Source organism: Macaca nemestrina, chromosome 3 (assembly GCF_043159975.1).
Source record: "Macaca nemestrina isolate mMacNem1 chromosome 3, mMacNem.hap1, whole genome shotgun sequence".
Lineage (NCBI taxonomy): Eukaryota > Metazoa > Chordata > Mammalia > Primates > Cercopithecidae > Macaca > Macaca nemestrina.
The window spans coordinates 141,815,411-141,823,872 of record NC_092127.1 but is presented as its reverse complement, the minus strand read 5'-3'; the positions used below and the strand labels follow the sequence as shown (position 1 = coordinate 141,823,872).

At 37.5% G+C, this 8,462-nt stretch overlaps 1 long non-coding RNA gene across 6 annotated transcripts in view; it reads right to left on the bottom strand.

The window, feature by feature from the left end:
* LOC105477232 (uncharacterized) overlaps positions 1 to 8,462 on the bottom strand; it is a 392,595-nt gene that overhangs the window by 215,324 nt on the left and 168,809 nt on the right. The gene's annotated exons all lie outside the window — the stretch shown is intronic.

The window sequence follows — 8,462 nt, the reverse complement described above, 5'->3', positions numbered from 1 at the left end:
TGCTTATTATATCTGCATTGCCATTTACATGGGATAAAGGTTGTTCACCCTTAAAGGTATTGTATGTGTGTCTTTTCTTCTTCCCTCATGCATTTCCTGCACAGAACAATTAGCAGCTGTGTGACCCTTGAAATAAACATAAAACAACGTTAGAGGGTTGAGTTCTTTCTTTTACTGTTAAGACAGAGCAAAGAAACACGTAAATAATATCTGGAAATCAAGCCTCATATTGAATATAATATTTACACTGGTTGGAAATTATATGAGTCATTACTGGTAGAGAATATCAATTGAATGTTTTTAAAGTGCTGTGGTAATTATTACTGACATGTACAGAGAAAATGTCCCACATATAGATTTTACCTACTTTTAAAAGAGAGTCTTTGATTCAATTGGTAAGTTATTTATAAATTTGGCAAGGTAACAAAAAGATCCCGGGCATTATTTCAGCTCCCTTACAAAATACCTACAAATGCAACACAGTAACATTGTCAGTAGAAAATCATTAATGATAAAGGATTGTATCATGAATTTTCTTGCAAGTTCAAGATGATGTTGAATTGCACGAATCACTAATAAATCAGATTAGTCCACTAGGTTATCTGAATCCACAGGACTTCTCCGATAGCGGCAAGCTACGGTTTTACATTTCTATTCAAATTAGTAGAAACACTTAGTAAGCTTTTTATCTATTATATTTCAGTCAGTATCAAGTGCCAATAGCCATGATCACAGTTCTTTTTAGTCTTATTTCTTAAAATTGCTACATTTCCTTGCTTTATCATATTTTTCAACTTAATTACTGGCATCTTGGGTCTGTAAATAAGCTTTGATAGAAAAGACACACCATTATTACTTTGTCCATTTGAAATGATTAAAGGGTGTCACTCCCTCAGTTGGAAATTTTACTCTAAGACATCTTAATCCATTCAGAGGTTCTAAACAATTTGAAAAGCTATGTACCTTAATTTGATTGTTGCCATGAGACTGAGATTTAATCAGCTCTTATGACTTAAAATTCTTCTCAGTTTTATATTTTATTAGTTGGAGTTGAGAAAAACTTTCCTCTTTGATACTGAAAGACACGGAATTCATGTACTCTATTTCCATTCATTCCTACTTGTAACCTAATTCTTTCCTGATCTTACTTCATATAATTCCCTATCAAATGCAGCCAACATCAACTAACACACACTACTAAAGCTATTTTAACCACTTTTCTGAGAACGACAGGTTTATTAGGTAAATTATCTTATTTTCACATCTTTATCAAAAATAATTTTACCAAATATTTTGCAACTGATTAGCATTGATTATGATTCAGCATTCAAAATAGTCTTTTCACTCCCTCCCACCAGAAAACTAAGCCTGTGTCACAAATTTTGACATTTCCCTTTGAATATCAATTTTTATATCTGTCAGAATAGGCTAGGATACACTACAGTAACAAACAAAAATCTCATGGCTTATCACATAAACATATATTTCATGTCCAAAGTGAGTCTGCAATGGCTGTGTTCATCAGTCTCCCAAGGACTTGGAATGATAGAGATTTAATATTAACATATGCTTTTTAAATTCCTGCAAAAAGGAGAAAGTAACATGGAAAATCATGCATAAGTTTTTAGGTTTTTCACAAGGAACTGACACAAATCACTTGGCTAGAGCAAACATAATCATGCCTAATATCAATGGAGACAGGTAAGTGCAATCTTACTATGCACACAGGGGGAGAGCCAGAAATATCTGGTGACCTACACTAATGGCATTTGAAAACAGACAGAATTAAATAACTATTTCCTTCTTTTTCTTATTACTATAATTTTGCTAATGCAATATTTACAAATAATATGAATAGAAAAGAGGTGAAATGGCAAAACAATATTGTATTCCTCAAAAAAGGCATGCACACCCAGTGTAAGATTCTCAAGTTATTAACTCAAGTTGTCAGACCAAATCACAAGTTGAAAACAATGAACAAAAAATGTAATCTCAAGATCTTTTAAAATTATTGATATGTCCCTATAGCCCTGTCTAAAACATAATGATAATCAATGATATGGAAGAATAAAATACATCAAATAATTTTCTAAACAAAGATGAGGTAGGATTGTTTCTATATAATTCTTTCAAATACTTATCATTTAGAAAACCTTCAGCTAATATATTACTATTTACACAGCATTCAATCAGTAACTTAATTACAAATATATAGCCATATTCTTTACTGTTTCATAAATAAACTACTGCACAGGGTAGTAATTGCTGGTATATATCTCTTATCTATTTCTGTTAAGATTATAATTCACATATAATGCAAAGTGTTCAACCAACTAATCTCAAATTTTTTAGGGCTCCTCACTGTGTCATCTTTATAGCTGTTAGTGGCAATAAATTACTTACTTGAATTATTAGACTTAAAAGCAATGGGACATACCATGACTACATGCAGTAAACAAATACTTAAATTTATTTCATGAAATCTTGCAGTCTTACAAACCCTGTTTGAAAATTTTCTTTAAATTCTGCAGAATTATAATAAAATAGCAGGATCTGTATATATTGAATATAAAAGACTATGGGTTAAAATGTTTTTTAGGCAAGGGAAAGGTTTCAAAGGATAGTGCTTAATTTTTCTCAAAAATAACAGAGATAAGACTGCTCTCAAGAAGGCCAACTAGATGCATCCAGGAGGAACATCTGCCACCAAGGGTCCAGGACATTAGGAAGACTGGCACACTCTGAGCACTGTCAGTGGACAGAGGAAAGACACATAAGCTGGGCTGAAGGTGGAGGAAACTGGGAACCCTGCATGGGGCTACCATGTACTGGGACTTGCTTCTGGCCCCTGACAACTCCTGGGGAAGTGGTGAGTTGGGCAGGCAAGGAGCAACCCACCAGGCATCTCTGGAATTCTGGCAGCAGGAGACCCCATGACCCCCATGGATACCTGAGCTGGCGGGGAGAGCTGCTTAGAGAGATGGCAGAGACAGAATTCCAGCCAGTGCAGAGCCCAGAGGCCTTGGTGTGGGAGTGTCTGTAGTGAAGCCCAAGAAGGGATATCCATCCCCCTAGGCTCACCTTGCTCTCCTAGGAGACTCTAGCCCTAGGGAAACTGTTGGACCCAAACAGTGAAGGGTAGTCTTGTCCATGAGATGACACCAGTCTGACCTGAGTGCCCCACTGTCTACCAGTCTCTCCCAGGATCCCAGCCTAGATGCACCTGCTTGTAGTGCAGCCTTGGATGCTCAGCTGAGGTAACTCCCAGGTGCCTGCATCAGAGTACCTACACTGATAAATCATGCCTGAGCATCAGGGAGCTCCAATAGAGCAGCCCCCAGTACCATGCACCAAATTAACTGCTCCCTCCCACCACCACAGCCTCTGCCATGCTGGTTTGCCTGTGTGCACTTGTCCATGGCTTCCCACCACATCACTTTGCCAGGGAGTGTATGCAGGAAGACTTCACCTCCTCTTCCCTGCCAGTGCGTATGTGCATGTGCGCCCCATCATGACACTGCTGCCCAACATGAGTATACCCCATACACCCTGTCCAACATGGAGGAGCACAAGGAGACTAGTAGCCCCACCCTCCTACTCTGTGCTGTTACTGCTGCTTGTGTATTATACGCACACGGAGACCACCAGCATCACACCCCCGAGTACCTCACCCCCATGTTGACACAACCTCCAATCAAAACCTATGCACAGAGACCAGCAGCCTCACCCCTCATCCTGCACAGCTGCTACTGCCCACATGAATGAGTAAATGGAGAGTGCCAGCTCCAGGCCTGCCAACAACCCCCAAGCTGACCATCACCAGCACAAATACGTGCATGGATGCTGGCAGGCTCCTGCCACCCAATGAAACACTTTGGTTGGCACCACCCACTGAGTGTTGTAACCAGAGGTCTAAAAACACCTCAGCCCCTCCAGTGCAGCAGATTCCTAAACTTGAGGGGCTAGAGAACAAAGCAAGGGGTCTGATATTAGCCCCTCAGAGTTAGGGCACACAGTGCAGTAGTCCTGAGATGAGTCTTGGCTCCCTGAAATCTTCCAGAAATGAAGCCAGTTGACTAAACCCACCTTTATAGCATAATCAAACCCCCAAGGACACTAAGAGGATAAAAGAAAAAAAATTCATCCAAAAGACAGCAACTTCAAATATTGAAAGAACATTAGCCCATGAAGATGAAAAAGAACGAATGCAAAAACTCTGGCAACTCAAAAAGCCAGAGTGTCTTCTTACCTCCAAATGAAAGCACTAGTTCCTCAGCAATGGTTCTTAACTGGGCTGAAATGACAGAAGTAGAATTTGGAATATGGATAGGAATGAAGATTACTGACATTCAGCAGAAAGTCAAAACCCAATTCAAGGAATCTAAACGTTATTGTAAAATGATACAGGAGCCGATGAAATGTCCATTATAGAAGGAACCAAAGTGATCTGATAAAGCTGAAAAGCACGATACAAGAATTTCACAATGTATTCATAAGTATTAACAGCAGAATAGGCTAAGCTAAGCAAAGAATCTCAGAGCATGAGAACCTGCTCTACAAAATAATCAGACAAAAATTTTTTAAAAACTAAAGAAGAGTGAATAGGCAACCTGCAGAATAAGAGAAAAATTTTGCAGTATATCCACCTGAGAAAGGTCTAACATCTAGAATCTACAAGGAACTCAAACAAATTTACAAGGAAAACACAAACAACCCCATCAAAAAGTGAGCCGAGGATCTGAACAGACAATTCTCAAAAGAAGACATTTATGCAGCCAACAAACTTGTGAAAAAAAGCTCATCATCACTGGTCATTAGAGTAATGCAAATCAAAACCACAATGAGATATCATCTCATACCAGTTAGAATGGTGATCATTAAAAAGTCTGGAAATAACAGATGTTGGCAAGGATGTGGAGAAATAGGAACGCTTTTACACTGTTGATGGGAGTGTAAATTAGTTCAACCATTGTGGAAGACAGTGTGGCAATTCCTCAAGGATCTAGAGCCAGAAATATCATCTGACCCAGCAATCCCATTACTGGATATATACCCAAAGGATTATAAATCACTCTACTATAAAGACACATGCACACATATGTTTATTGCAGCACCATTTACAATAGCAAAAACTTGAAACCAACCCAAATGCTCATCAATGATAGACTGGATAAAGAAAATGCGGCACATATACATCATGGAATACTATGCAGCCATAAAAAAGAATAAGTTCATGTCCTTTGCAGGGACATGGATGAAGCTGGAAACCATCATTCTCAGCAAACTAACACAGAAACAGAAAACCAAACACCTCATGTTCTCACTCATAAGTGGGAGGTGAACAATGAAAACACACAGACACAGGGAGGGAAACATTACACACTAGAGCTTGTTGGTAGGTGGAGGGAAAGGGGAGGGACAACATTAGAACAAATACCTAATGCAGTGGGACTTAAAACCTAGATGACGGAATGATAGGTGCAGCAAACCACCATGGCACATTTACACCTATGTAACAAGCCTGCACATTCAGCACATGTATCCCAGAGCTTAAAGTAAAATAATAATAATAATAATAATAATAATAATAGAATCAACAAAACCTCTGATAAATATGGGATTATATAAAGACACCAAATCTGTGACTCATGAGAGAGAGAGAGAAAGGAAGAAACTTAGAAAACATATTTCAGGCTATCATCCATGAAAATTTTGCCAATCTTGCTAGGGAAGCCAACATTCAAATTCAGGAAATGCAGAGAACCTCTGCAAAATACTACGTAAGAAACCCATCCTCAAAACACACAATCATAAGATTCTCCAAGGTTGAAATGAATGAAAAAACATTAAAAACAACTAGGGAGAAGGGTCAGATCACTTACAAAGGAAATCCCATCAGGCTAACAACAGACCTTTCAGCAGACACCCTACAAGCCAGAAGAGATTATGGGGAGGGGGGGCTATATGCAGCATTCTTAAAGAAAACAACTTTCAACCAAGAATTTCATATCTAGCCCCACTAAGCTTCATAAGTGAAGAACAGTTAAGATCCTTTCAGAAAAACAAATGCTAAGGGACTGAATTACCACCAGACTTGCCTTATAAGAGATCCTGAAAGGACTGCTATATGTGGAAAGGAAATACTAATACTTACTGGCCACTTCAAAAACACTTAAGTACACAGACCAGTGACATTATAAAGCAATTACAAAAACAAGTCTTCATAATAACTAACAACATGATGACAGTATATAAATACTAATTTTCAATGTAAATAGGCTAAATGCCTCAAATAAAGACACAGAGTGGCAAGCTGGATAAAGAAGCAAAGCCCAGTTGTACGCTGTCTTCAAGACACCCATCTCACATGCAGTGACACACATAGGCTCAAAGTAAATGAAGAAATATCTACCAAGCAAACAGAAAACAGAAAAAAGCAAAGGTTGCTATTCTAATTTCAGATAAAACAGACTTTAAACCAAAAACATTTAAAACAGAAGCAAGGCATTACATAATGGTAAAGGGCTCAGTTCAACAAGAAGGTCTAACTATCCTAAATATATATTCACCCAACAAAGGAGCACCCAGATTCACAAAGCAAATTCTTGGACACCTATGAAGCGCTTAAATAACCACATAATAATTGTGAGACTTCAACACTGACAGTATTAACCAGATCATCAAGGCAGAAAACTAACAAAGATATTTCTGACCTGAGCTCTACACTTGACCAAATGGACCTAATAGACAACTACAGAACTCTCCACCCAAGAAAAAAGAATATATGCTCTTCTCATCTGCACATAGCATATACTCTAAAATTGACCATACAAAAGGGCATAAAACAATCATCAGCAAGTTCCAAAAAAAAAAGAAAAGTATTATACCAACTACACTCTTGGACCACAGTGCAATAAAAATAGGACCCATTGCTGAGAAAATCACTGGAAACCAACAATTACATGGAAATTAAGCAACCTGCTTCTGGATGACTTCTGGCTAAACAATGAAGGTAAGACAGAGAGATCGAGAAATTATTTGAAACTAATGAGAACATACATACAAAATGCACGAATCTCTGGGAACAGTTAAAGCAGTGTTAATAGGGAAGTTTATAGCACTAAATGCTCACATCAATAATTAGAAAGGTCTCAAATTAACAACCTAACATTACAACTAGAGTCACTAGAGAGACGAAAGAAAACCAACCCAAACTCTAGCAGACAAAAAAAAAAAAAAAAAAAAAAAGAAAACCAAAATCAGAGGTGAACTGAAGGAAATTGAGATTCAAAAGACCACACAAAAGATCAAAAAATCCAGGAGTTTGTTTTTTGAAAGAATTAATAAGTTATATAGACTGCTAGATAGACTAACAAAAAAAAAAAAGAGAGAGAAGACTCAAATAAACACAATCAGAAATGACAAAGGGAATGTTACCAGAGAAATAGAAAAAAGCTCTCAGAGATTATTATAAAAATTTCTATGCACACAAGCTAGAAAACCTAGAAGAAGGAGATAAATTCCTGGAAACATACAACCTCCCAAGATTGAGCAAGGAAGAAATGGAATCACTGAACACACCAATAATAACCAACATTGACTCAGCAATAAAAAGCCTGTCAACCTAAAAAAAAAAAAAAAAAAAAAAAAGGCCCAGGACCAGAAGGATTCACAGCCAAATTGAATAAAGAAGAGCTGGTACCTTTCCTACTAAAACCATCACAAAAACATTGAGGAGGAAGGATTCCTCCCTAACTCATCTTATGAGGCCAGCATCATCTTAACACCAAAACCTGGCAGAGACACAACAAAAAGGAAAAATTTAGGCCAACATCCTTGATGAATATAGACATAAAAACCCTTTACAAAATACTAGCAAACCAAATACAGCAGCACATCAAAAAGCAAATCCACCACAATCAAGGTTTATCCCTGGGATGCAAGGTTGGTTAAACATACGCAATCAATAAATGTGATTCACTACATAAACAGAACAAAAAACAAAAGCCACGTGATCATCTCAATAGATGCAGAAAAGCTTTTCATAAAATTCAATATACTTTTATGTTAAAAACCTTCAATAAACTAGGAATTGAAGAAACGTACTTGAAAATATTAAGAGCCATCTATGAAAAACCTACTGCCAACATAATACTGAATAGGCAAATGCTAGAAGCACTCTCCTTAAAACTAGTTTGCAGATGATATGATTTTATATCTAGAAAACACCATAGTCTCTGCCAAAGCTCCTTGATCTAATAAACAACTTTAGCAAAGTTTCAGGGTACAAAATTAATAAACAAAAATCTGTAGCATTCCTGCTGAGTGCTGTGGCTTACGCCTGTAATCTCAGCATTTTGGGTGGCTGAGGAAGGTGAGTTGCTTGAACCCAGGATTTTGAGACCAGCATGGGCAAAATGACAAAACTGTCTCTACAAAAAAATACAAAAATTAGCCAGATG